The sequence below is a fragment of the Bos grunniens genome, chromosome 10 (assembly GCF_055505025.1).
Source record: "Bos grunniens cultivar Pamir isolate PY7600 chromosome 10, Bosgru_T2T1.0, whole genome shotgun sequence".
Lineage (NCBI taxonomy): Eukaryota > Metazoa > Chordata > Mammalia > Artiodactyla > Bovidae > Bos > Bos grunniens.
Genome location: NC_141174.1, coordinates 72821848 through 72835316, shown reverse-complemented (window position 1 = coordinate 72835316; position 13469 = coordinate 72821848). Strand labels below are relative to the sequence as shown.

Sequence of the window (13469 nt, the reverse complement as noted above, 5' to 3'; positions counted from 1 at the left end):
TAAATTATTTCCATTCTTCAGATTTAAAACCCATCTTTTCTTACCATCTCCATGGACCTTTTATGAGATCTTTAAACCCAGGAAGCTTTAGATGAGAGGTAAATCTCTTTTGAGTTTTTAAGTGGCTTGAAATCTTTACTTTTGAAAATTATCTAGCACATTCAAGTAGGCTGTAAATTATAAGTACAACCAAAGGGAGCTCTGTATCTGTTCAGCCAGATATGGTTCAATGAAATCTCAGAAACACCCTCTACGCTTTCCACTTAGTTGTGTGTAGAACATTAGTAACACATGGAAATCATTACTTTTTACTCAAACATACTTGATCTTGTTGGCCTACTGAATTGCTTAAGGTTTGGTTTTTCAGCAAATCTGTTTATATAACTAAGAAATAGTGTCTTAATTATTTACACTAAAATTTGTGCTGAACACATTGTGACTTAAACTTGGAAAAAGCAAACAATAAAGCAAATATGATATATACCAATTCCTTTATAATAATAAAATAATACCAAAATAAATGATTACATAGAAGTGTATATTGCTTGGCCTAAAATTTAACAACATGATTTAAAAAAATAATAATTAGGGAATAAATTAACATGAAATAGTTTAAATTAACATGGCAAAGTTTAAGATTATGGAATTTGGGTTTGAAAGAAAGGCTGGCTTATCTGAACAGAGAGGCTAAAGTACTAACTCTAGTACTTTCTACCTATACTGAGCGCCATATAAGCACAATTTCTGAATCCTCAAGTACTTCCTAGGCAGACACTAAGTAGCTGCCCCTTTGTGACCTTTTTTCTAGAATTCAGAATCTATAGATACCTTCAAACAACAGAAGTGGGCATTGATCAGTCAAGGAAGAAGCCATGCGCTTTCAGTTTCCATTACATTAAACAAAATACTCATTAGTGCTTGGCATCTTCCCAAGCAGACACAATCTAGGTGTCCACTGAGGCCTCACTGTGCAGTTAAGAAGTTTAAAAAGACTTTCTAGACATCAACTAGGGACAATTAAGGAATGGATAAAATGACTCCAAGGTAAGAAGGCTGGAATTACTGGAAATGAACACACATAGAATCTCAACTGTAAACTAGACAAACTATCTCTATATTTATAAAGGTCAGATTACACATATAAGGAAAGAAGGACTGAAGAGCCCTCTGCTTACTTCATCATTACTCTCCTTTAAGAAACCACAGTATGCTTTACTATGGTAGTATCCAGTCATATTTTAATATTGTTTTATATTGTTAATATTGTTTATATTGTTAATATTGTTTAATATTGTTATATTGTTTTAACAAAACCACATCTAGATATATGGTAGCAAAAATAATCTGATGGAAACCTGTCATCACAACATAATTATTCCTATCTTTACTCAATAAGAGAACTAAGTGCTAGTATTACTAAGAGGTCATACTACTGTAAGTTTGCTCTGAAATCCCTATCCATTAAAACTATGGAAAGTTTTATTGCCAAACAGCTATTCCCAGATCCAAAATAGCTCCTAGAAAATTCTAGAGAGCAACTACTTGCATGCAGGTCAGACTTACAAAAGAATTCCCCCAAGTGTTTTCTTCCCTTCCTCTCTTTCTCCCATCTATCCATCCATCCTTTCGTCCCACAAGCATTTGTTAAGTACTTGGCTCAGATGGTAAAGTGTCTACCTGCAGTGCCGGAGACCCGGGTTTGATCCCTGGGTTGGGAAGATCCCCTGGAGAAGGAAATGGCAACCCACTCCAGTACTCTTGCCTGGAAAATTCCATGGACTGAGGAGCCTGGTGGGCTACAGTCCATGGGATCGCAAAGAGTCAGACACAACTGAGCGACTTCACTTTCTCTTTCACTTTCATCTGCCAGGCACTGTGCCAAGTGCAGGGGCTGCAATAGTGAGTAAGACAGACAAGGCTTTAGGTGGACATGAAGTCATGGGCTAACACATAATGCAAAAGGTTTTATGTGATCTCTGTTTCTTTCAGTATTAAAATAACCTTATTTGAGAAATCTTCAGGGAAGACCAGTACTTCAAAATTCATTCACGTTACCTGTCCCTCATCTTCTTTAGGGGAATAGGAAGAAAAGCCTTTTATGGCAAAATTTCTCTTAAAGAGACATTTGTCTTTCTACTTTGACTGACACAGTCTAATCTACCAGACAACTGTGGGAGCAAATGTTAAATATAAACTCTTCTTAGAAGGATGCTGTGTTATTTAGCCATGAGGAATATATGAAAGAACATGCAAAAGGAGAGAACATATGCTTCACACGGACCGTGAAAACCTCCTTGAGTTTGCCACAATATACTCCCCGCTTTTTAACTCAAAGATACCATTCTATCAGTACTTAACACAGATCTTTAAATCCCCAAGCTGATAATGCTTCCCAGCTACAGCTGGATGTATCTGACAAGCAGCATGTAGTAGGAAGCCCCACAGGGGATAAGGTCCCTAACAGTCAACTAAGAGTTCAGATCCCCTAAGAGGTGCCCCTGGTGTGCAGAGCACTTAACCCTTCGACCAGTACCAACATGACTATTCACAAATTATTGATGTCCCTAAATCCCTGGCAGATTGCAGACAGTTCTTATATCCATTGAAGCCCAAGCATATGGCCACTAATGGGATGGATTAAAAAAACACACATATACACATTCATTCTTTGCCACATGAATATAAAGCCACTGAAATGCTAGAAGGTGATTGAACTGGATGGAACAGTGTTAAATACATGCTTAGCCTCATGTTATGGATCATTCCCATTGACATCTATCTGCTTCCTTGGTACAGTTTAATTAAAGCTGTCTGGAACAAGTCTGCTTTCTAAATGATCACTGAGCAATGAAAAGGTGAAACAGGAGGAGGCTTGAGGCCTTTTTGTGTGTGTGTGTGTGTATGTGTAAAGCATTCAAATGACTGTCTCTGGCTAAGAATAGCAGCAGGGAAGAAATTCGTTTCCAGAATTAGCTAGCCATTAGGCTTTTCTGTAAGAAAAGGCAAGGCTCCTTCTGATGTCATCTTAAAACACCGGAAGTGAAGTTAAGTAATACCAGATCTTAACAATTCACATGGAGCTATATTCTGGTCCAAAATAGAGAATCTTCGCCAGTCCAAGTTCAATGCATTAGACAGGGTGCTCAGGGCTGGTGCACTGGGATGACCCAGAGGGATGGGATGGGGAGAGAGGTGGGAAGGGGGTTCAGGATGGGGAACACATGTACACCCATGGCTGATTCATGTCAATGTATGGCAAAAACCACTACAATATTGTAAAGTAATTAGCCTCCAATTAAAATTAAAAAAAATAGAGATTCTTTTTGTGGCGGGGAGGAGGGTTCTAAAGCAGTAAATATTACAGCAAACTTTTCTTATTTCTAGTTACTTTGCAAAATATAACCCCTAATTTTGCCTAAAATAGTCCTTTTCTTCAGATAGTTTTGTAACTACATGCCAGGAACACCATCTATTTGGGTTTATAGCATATAGAATACTAGCATGGCAAGTAGATAGCTTCAGAGAATTGTATTCCTTGACTAACCTTCATGTTTCTGGCACTGTTAAGGTTCTAGGGAAACTATAAACAAACGCAGATTCAGTAACATAGTAAGAGATTGAATTTTAAATTAGCTAATTATACCTACTTTTCTATGGTACTTTTCTCCCCTTTGTTATGATTTTATTTAGAATGATATAAATTATATTTGTTCCTTAATACCAGAATTAATTGAGCTTTATAAAAGTGCCCAAAGGACTATGGCATGTTTAAAAATGTCATTCATTGGCTTCTCCGCACAAATCCATCAGTCATGATGTGGGCTTATCGTCTTCATTTAATATTTATTTGGTATCTACTTCATATATGACACTGAGTTATACCCTGTGTTCTTCTTCCCCACCCCTACCCCTAATTACTCTCTCTCTGTCTCTGTCATAGTATGTTCATCCAGGCTGGCAAAAGGTAATAGTAGCACTAAACAGAAAAACACTCCTAAATTCCCTTAGGATGCTCTTCAGGAGTGCAGATTATCCTAGCCCTGATGCATAACAGAATTAGTCAGGCCTAGAAGATATTATTTTGAAGCAAACAGGTCATAAGTTAAAGCCTATTAATAGGATAACATTTGAGTGCTTAGTGACACTGTGCTGGAAACTCTGGGAGACAGGAGCCAAGCAAAAGCATCCTCAACAAACTCAAACATAGGGAAGATGTACACAGTGAAAGTCACCAAGGAATGGTGGTGTCAGATGAGCAAAACTGAAGACTACAGGGCAAGCAAAAGGGCCCAGCTGAATCCAGTTGTCCAGCTGTCCCCATGAAGGCACCAGACATGTGAATGAAGCTGCCTTGAGCCCTCCAGACAAGCCAGCTATCAGATAAATTCCAATGAGCAACTCTCATTCATGCTAAATGGAGCAGAACAATTGCCCGGCAGAATCTTGCCCAAATTTCTGATTCATAGAATCATGAGATATAAAACAATGGTGGTTTTTAAAGTCATTATGTTTGGAGTGTTCTGTTACGCAGCAGTATATAACTAGAATGGAGGCTAGGCAATAAAATGAATGTGTCATGATAAGCCCCCAAATTAGAGTTATAGTTGTACCTTCCCTGGTGGCTCAGTGGTAAAGAATCCACCTGCCAAGGCAGGAGACGCAGGTTCTATCCCTCGGTCAGGAAGATCCCCTGGAGGAGGAAATGGCAACCCGCTCCAGTATTCTTGCCTGGGAAATCCCACGGACAGAGGAGCCTGGTGGGCTACAGTCTATGGGGTCGCAAAAGTCAGATATGACAGCAACTAAACAACAACAGGAAGTAGGAACTGAAGAGAGGCACATGTTTTAGGGAAAAGATCGTAAGTTTTCTTTTGTGTTTATAACAGATTGACAGATTTTTTTCTGTAAAGGACTTTGTGGACTGTATGATCTGTTGCTCAACTGTGTCACTGTAGGGCAAAAGAAGCCACAGACATATGTAAATTAATATAGGTAGCTGAGTTTTAATACGCCTTTACAAAAACAGACTGCTGGCCAAAGTTGGCCATGGGTCATAGATTGCTCATCCCTGGTTTATAATGTCTGAGATACTGAGGAAAATTCAATTGGAAATATGTTATACATAGATGACACACAGGAATGGGGCTCTGTGACAAGTCAGGGCTGGAGATGTGGTTTAGAGAATAGGGAAAATTTTTGAAGACAGCCTAGGATACTACTGTTATATCTTCTTAAGGTTACTTTTATTTTGTTATTTCTTTTAAATGGTATCAGTTAGGATATTTGGTAAACACATTAGTGGACTGAGGGATTACTTGAATCTTTAGGTGATACCACTGAACCAGGGAGACAGCCAAAGGATAAAATCAAATAGATTTTCAGATATATTAATAGTGGTCCTAGGTCCATTGTCAATGGTTTTCAAATCTGTACAATTTCAAATCAATGTATGTAATGAGTAAATGGACTATTCTAGAACTATTTTTTCTAAGTGTGGCTAATATTCTAATTTTTAATTTATATCACATTCATAATTTATTTGAACAGTGATGAGTTTGGAAATACTTCTCACTCATATTTGAAAACCATCTATAGCATTACTATCCAAGTATTTATATCCTAAACTATCTTGAAAAGTCAGTGGTTATTTTCCATAATTTATGATATATTGAAGGCATTTTATCATGCTGTTTACTGTTATGGGAAAAAAGTGTGACCTTTAAAGGAAAAAAACAAGCAGTTTTTTAAGTTCTCCTGCATATCTGTTAAGTTTATGGATATTTATTTTAGGCTTTATAAAAATTCTATCAGGCAGCTAAACAATTTAGACCCATACAGCATGTAAACTCTATTAAACAGAGGTTCTTTACCTTTTCACCTATTGCCCTACATGTGCTTGGTACCGTGGCGCAACTATTCAGAACAAATCCTAATAGTCTGCCTAAAATCCTTAATATAACCAATGCAGTCATGCTAGAGGGGGTCTGGTGAATATTCAGAGGGATTTTTATCCATCTAAGGCAAAGAATGGTTTGAAGAGTTCTGTTTTTGGCCACAAAAAGAGCAACCTGGTTAAGAGGTGAAGGTTTCTTGTGGCTCCTGCATTTGATAAAGTACAGACCTTGCCACATTCCCTCATAGACCTGTGACCTCAAGCTCTGGCCTTTAGACTTCTTTCCTCCTTGAGAGAGAAACGATTAGTAAGGTCCTTCTGTTAGATATGTTAGCAGTTTCTGCTAAAAACAGGATTTTAATACTACTGAATTGCAAAGAGCACAAGGCAAGGCTTTACTCTAGATACTAAGACAAACCTAGTTTAAGCTGATGCCGTAGCTCCTATGAAGGGCCATTTGTTTAGCTCTATTAGTATTTTCTCTCTCTTTTTTTCACCTTTGTAGCTCAGTTTCAAACCCTGTCTGGGACACCTGCTCGATGTGAAATGAGATCGGAGGGTCTCAGTCCATTTGTGGCTGGCTGAAATTTTCCATCTTCCTTTCCAGAAAAATGGTCCATAAGGAAATTAAGTGAAGAGTTAGATGTCACACATGGATTCACGTGTAGGTGTACTGGAGGCCTAGATAATCTTCCTGTGTGAAAAGTACAATATAAATTCAGCACTGGTTCATTGGTTCATCCACTTTGCCTCTCAGCAGCTCTCTAACACCTGAGGTCTCCTGTCTCCTAAAGATGATGCAACTTTAGGGACATCTTTTTACTATTCTAAGCCACTGCATAATTTGAACTGAGATTGTAAAGTGGCTTGAAATTGGCTGTGATTTGCTGGTTCATTTAAACAGGGATGTTTTGTATGAAAGTAGTATAAGAGGTACATGTTCTGTGCTTTTCTCATTATGTACATAGATCTTAAGTCCCCATAAATAACAATTACAGAATTTTCATAGTCTACGAGTAAACAGATTACATGCCTTCAGACCATACGTTACTCAAGAGAGAAAATAGAACACCATAAGTTATTACAACCCAAGGCAATATTGCCTTAAGGTGGTATGAATTTTGATTCCAAAAGTCAATAGAGTCTTTTCCATATAAATTTAAAGCCACCCAAAATTTCCCTGAACTTACTAAATACACAATTAGTTTCTTGTTACAGATAATTTCTATTGATTCAAATCTGGTTTGTCAGCATGGATTAATCAGTATCGTCAGTGACGAGATCTGGGTGGCTCAAGGGATCAGTTCCTGGGCTACAGGCCTTTCATCCCCAGGTCACTGTTTCCAATACTTAAAGGAGTTTTGAGAGGCCTATTTGACAGCTGGTGTGAAACAAACCAGTACTTTCAACTAAGTCCCTCACACAAATTCATTGTCCCTTGTATTCAAAGACGTTATCACTTATTGTCTGAGTTATATGTAAAGGTAAGAGATTATTGCATTATCAGTAGTGCTAGTTATTATTCATAGATATGTTCACATTTATAATCTCCTATGGTAAACAAAAGTGGTTTCTATCTTCAAGGCTTGCTGTATCTAGTTACCGAATATTTATTTCTGTAGGACATTTTCCTGCAAATGAAACCAGCTGATCTCTGATTGGTTGCCTCAAACTATCATATATTCTTTCCTTTGTAGAAATGTTTCTTTTCCTGAGATTATATGTGTGTGTCTCCTTTCTTTGTTTGCCTTTCAGGTCTTTTCTGAAGTGCAGGTTATAGTGTTCTTATCTTTTCTCATTAAATAAAAACTCCAGGTCCAGGTCCTGCAGATAGATAGATTCCCTGAGTAAATATTATTCTTAGCAGTTCTTGGGTCAGATGGTTATTCTTCATTTGTCTTTCAGTTCAGTTCAGTTCAGTCGCTCAGTCGTGTCCGACTCTTTGCGACCCCATGAATCACAGCACGCCAGGCCTCCCTGTCCATCAACTCCTGGAGTACACTCAGACTCACGTCCATCAAGTCAGTGATGCCATCCAGCCATCTCATCCTCTGACGTCCCCTTCTCCTCCTGCCCCCAATCCCTCCCAGCATCAGAGTCTTTTCCAATGAGTCAACTCTTTGCATGAGGTGGCCAAAGTACTGGAGTTTCAGCTTTAGCATCATTCCTTCCAAAGAAATCCCAGGGCTGATCTCCTTCAGAATGGACTGGTTGGATCTCCTTGCAGTCCAAGGGACTCTCAAGAGTCTTCTCTAACACATTTGTCTTTAGGAACCTTTTAACCCCAACCTGGGCATCCATAGTGATCTGCTGGGTAGCACACAGGCCTGGTCTTTGGTTAGCTGATCTCATCACAGTAGGTCAAACATCTGAAGATGCTCTTTCCTTCATCCCCTGTTCTGGCTGAAGCTCCTAATAGCCTTCTTTATTCAAGGTATGTCAGGTAACCTTGTTTTCTAGACCTTTCTAGTTGTAATACCATAGATTTTGTTGCCAGGGTCCAAACACTGTTTGTTTCTTGACTTGACTGAAAAATTAATAGACTTTTATTACAAAGATACTAGCTATTCTTAGTTAAGAGAGAATGGAACCTGGGTTACTCAGGAGAAAAGAAAAGAGATTTTAGCTCTCCTGGATTGTTTGTGAAGTTTTGTGGCTTGGCTTTTCTAAGGTGTTTTCAATTTCTGGCTCTCCTATGAAATTCTTTGGCTACCTAATGTGAAGAGCCGACTCACTGGAAAAAACCCTGATCCTGGGAAAGATTGAAGGCAGGAGAAGAAGGGGGCAACAGAGAATGAGATGGTTGGATGGCATCACTGACTCAATGGACATGAGTTTAAGCAAACTCTGGGGGATTGTGAAGGACAGGGAAACTTGGCATGCTGCAGTTAATGGGGTTGCAAAGAGTCAGACATGACTTAGTGACTGAACAACAACAACAATGAAACTCTGCTATCTATTTAGGAAGCTAAACATAATGACTGGTACCTCTACTGACTGCTGCACTCTGAATTCAAGTTCATGGTTTTTAATAATATAAATAATAGGAAGTATCTAGTGCTTTCTGGAAGTATGGAAGAAACAGTATGGTTCACTACTTCTGGGCCATGTATATATAATAAAACCAGCTTGGTAGAATGTCTCAATAATAGGAATCAATAGTAAAGACCAGTTATCCATGTGTCTTTGCTTACTTAATTTCAAGTCTCATTGCTGTGGAACTGGAAGGGAAGGTGTAGGAGGATCTAATTAAACAAAGCAATGTACCTTTAGGGAGTCTAGATGTCAGGGAAGTGGCCAGTTCCAGACTGCTGATTGAAATTGTCCAAATTGATCTGAGTCCTGCCTCATAAAACTGTAGGTGAGGAAGGAAGAAGGTAGTAAATGATTTCTGATTTCAAGTAAATGAATGGAGTTGACCTAGCTAGTATTTTTCCTTTTTAGTGTAGGGAGAGCAAGCAGACAGTTACTTTTCATAAAACTTAGTTTAGAATGGAGCTAGTCTGGATTCTCCCTTAGAAAACCTACTCTTTTCCTGGAGATAGACTGTCAATAAGTTTAGTAAAAGCATTGAATTCCTTGGGCTTTATTTTCTTCCCAGTCTTCCCATAATGCCTTGTTTATGTTTTTCAATTACAACATCATACTGAACTACAGCTGTTTACCTGGTTTTCCTTCTCAATGGATAATGAGGGCAGTAACCATATGTTATTCTTTATACTCTCAGACCAAGGATAGACTGGCACATTACCTGTACTCAGCAAATGTATGACAAAGGAGTGAAGAGGAGAAGCCAGAGAGGAGCACCAGGTCTTCCACACTTCTTTTTATTTTTCTTTTTTTTTTTTTTAAATGCTTACATTAATTTAATTTCTTTATAAAACCATTTCACTCTAACACACTTCTTTTTAATCCTACTCTTTCCTTTTTGTGATGATGACTTAGAGATTGAATCACTCTGTATTAATGTAGTATACTTGGTAAGCATGTGGATGCCATGTGCTTAATCTGAATCATAATTCTGACCCTTTTTAGCTATGCCACTTTGAGCAAGACTTAACTGTCTTAAATACCTGTAGAATCAGAATAATACATATTTCATGGGTATGGTATAAGGGTTGAATAAGTTAATGTAAAGGGCCTGGCACATAGAAATTGCATTATTATAATCACCATCAAAGTGAGAATATGGCCAGTTTGTTGTTGAGTCTAGATTAGAGAAAACATCTGTGGTAGCAGGTAAGAGAGCCAGGATTACTGTTGTGCACAAGAATAAAGGATCCATTAACCCATAGTTTTTGTGAATCCTCTGTATGATTTGATTTACTCGGTGGAAATATAGGGCTTCCATATTCTAATTTCCTTTAAAGAAATGTCTGATTATTTAGTCAAGGGGATCCCTTTTTTTTTCCAGGTGGCTAGGAGGCGTCTGTGTGTGTTTGTGTGTGTGTGAGGGGGAGGGTAGGTATGAGTGACTGATTTGAGCTGTTTCAATATCCAGCAATTGTGGAGGCAGAAAGGGAGTGGAGTGTGGGAGAGCAAAAGTGTTAAATGTCAACATTCTGACCAAACCAGAAAATGCTCCAGGATCCCTAGGTGTGGCCTATAGGTGCAAGGGAAAGGAGGCACCTTATGGACAGAAAGTTCTGGAGGAGATATGGTACTAGAAAGACAGACAAATTAACAGTTTACAAATAGCTGAGAAAAGAAGAGAAGCAAAAGGGAAAGGATAAAGGGAAAGATACACCCACCTGAATGTAGAGTTCCAGAGAATAGCAAGGAGAGATAAGTAGGCCTTCCTCAGTGATCAGTGCAAAGAAATAGAGGAAAGCAAAAGAATGGGAAAGACTAGAGATCTCTTCAAGAAAATTGGAAATACCAAGGGAACATTTCATGCAAAGATGGGCACAATAAAGGACAGAAATGGTATGGACCTAAAAGAAGCAGAAGACATTAAGAGGTGGCAAGAATACATGGAAGAACTATACAAAAAAGGTCTTAATGAACTAGATAACCATGATGATGTGATCACTTACCTGGAGTCAGACATCCTGGAATGTGAAGTCAAGTGGGCCTTAGGAAGCATCACTATGAACAAAGCTACTGGAGGTGATGGAATTCCAACTGAGCTGTCTCAAATCCAAAAGATGATGCTGTGAGAGTGCTGCATTCAATATGCCAGCAAACTTGGAAAACTAGGCAGTGGCCACAGGGCTGGAAAGAGTCAGTTTTCATTCCAGCCCAAAGAAAAGCAATGCCAAAGAATATTCAAACTACCATACAATTGTGCTCATTTCACTTTCTGGCAAGCTAATGCTCAAAATTCTTCAAGCTAGCCTTCAACAGTATATGAACCAAGAACTTCTAGATGTACAAGCTGGATTTAGAAAAGGCAGAGGAACTAGAGATCAAATTGCCAACATCCATTGTATCATAGAAAAAGCAAGCAAATGCCAGAAAAAAAAATCTACTTCTTCTTCATTGACTATGCTAAAGCCTTTGACTGTGTGAATCACAACAAACTGTGGAAAATTCTTCAAGAGTTGGGAATACTGGACCACCTTACCTGTCTCCTGAGAAACCTGTATGCAGGTCAAGAAGCAATAGTTAGAACCAGACATGGAACAATGGTCTGGTTCCAAATTGGGAAAGGAGTATATCAAGGCTGTATATTGTCACCCTGTTTATTTAACTTAAATGCAGAGTACATAATGTGAAATGCCGGGCTGGATGAATCACAAGCTGGAATCAAAATTGCCAGGAGAAATCAACAACCTCAGGTATGCAGATGATATCACTCTAATGGCAGAAAGCAGAGAGGAACTAAAGATGAGGATGAAAGAGAAGAATGAAAAAACTGGTTTAGTTTCCTTCATCGTGCAAAAGCTTTTATGTTTAATTTGGTCCCATTTGTTTATTTTTGTTTTTATTTGCATTACTCTAGGTGGTGGGTCTGATCTCCTTCAGAATGGACTGGTTGGATCCCCTTGCAGTCCAAGGGACTCTCAAGAGTCTTTAACACCACAGTTCAAAAGCATCAATTCTTCGGCGCTCAGCTTTCTTTACAGTCCAACTCTCATATCCATACATGACCACTGGAAAAACCATAGTCTTGACTAGATGGACCTTTGTTGGCAAAGTAATGTCTCTGTTTTTCTTTTTTTTGTCTCTGCTTTTCAATATGCTATCTAGGTTGGTCATAACTTTTCATCCAAGGAGTAAGTGTCTTTTAATTTCATGGCTGCAGTCACCATCTGCAGTGATTTTGGAGCCCCAAAAAATAAAGTCTGACACTGTTTCCACTGTTTCCCCATCTATTTCCCATGAAGTGATGGGACTGGATGCCGTGATCTTCGTTTTCTGAATGTTGAGCTTTAAACCAACTTTTTCACTCCACTTTCACTTTCATCAAGGGGCTTTTGAGTTCCTCTTCACTTTCTGCCATAAGGGTGGTGTCAGCTGCATATCTGAGGTTATTGATATTTCTCCTAGCAATCTTGATTCTGGCTTGTGTTTCTTCCAGTCCAGCGTTTCTCATGATGTACTCTGCCTGCGAAGAGTTGACTCATTGGAAAAGACTCTGATGCTGGGAGGGATTGGGGGCAGGAGGAGAAGGGGACGACAGAGGATGAGATGGCTAGATGGCATCACTGACTTGATGGACGTGAGTCTGAGTGAACTCCAGGAGTTGGTGATGGACAGGGAGGCCTGGCGTGCTGCGATTCATGGGGTCGCAAAGAGTCGGACACGACTGAGTGACTGAACTGAACTGAACTGAGGAGGTGGGTCATAGAAGATCTTGCTGTGATTTATGTCAGAGAGTGTTCTGCCTATGTTTTCCTCTAAGAGTTTTATAGTTTCTGGTCTTACATTTAGGCCTTTAATCCACTTTGAGTTTATTTTTGTGAATGTTATTAGAAAATGTTCTAGTTTCATTCTTTTACACATAGTTGATTAGTTTTCCCAGCACCACTTGTTGAAGAGATTGTCTTTCCTCCGTTGTATATTTTTGCCTCCTTTTTCAAAGATAAGGAATCCATAGGTGCGTGGATTTATCTCTGGACTTTCTATTTTGTTCCATTGATCTATATTTCTGTCTTTGTGCCAGTACCATACTGTCTTGATGACTGTAGCTTTATATAGTATAGTCTCAACCTGGAGTCTGTTACACAGAGTGAAATAAGTCAGAAAGAGAAAGACAAATACTGTATATTAAGGCACATGTATGGAATTTAGAAGGATAGTGGCGATGATCCTACATGCAGGGCCGCATAGGAGACCCAGATGTAAAGAACAGATTTTTGGACTCAATGGGACATGGCAAAGGTGGGACGATTTGAGAGAATAGCATTGAAACATGTATATTACCATATGTAAAATAGATGACCAGTGCAAGTTCAATACATAAAGCAGGGCATCCAAAGCCGGTGCGCTGGGACAGCCCAGAGGGATAGGGTAGCGAGGGAGATGGGAGGGGAGTTCAGTATGGGGGGACACATGTATACCTGTGGCTGATTCATGGTAATGTATGGCAAAAGCCATTACAATATTGTAAAGTGATTTATCCAATTAAAAT

The 13469-nt window shown here is 38.9% G+C and overlaps 1 long non-coding RNA gene across 9 annotated transcripts in view; it reads left to right on the top strand.

Moving 5' to 3' along the window:
* Positions 1–13469, top strand: part of LOC147364813 (uncharacterized) — a 148808-nt gene that overhangs the window by 96383 nt on the left and 38956 nt on the right. The window contains exon 3 of one of the 9 annotated variants that reach the window (XR_015135030.1): positions 9621–9703. The exons of the other annotated variants lie outside the window; for them this stretch is intronic. This is a non-coding gene — a long non-coding RNA (uncharacterized LOC147364813). The remainder of the gene's footprint in view (positions 1–9620; positions 9704–13469) is intronic. 9 annotated transcript variants of the gene reach the window in all.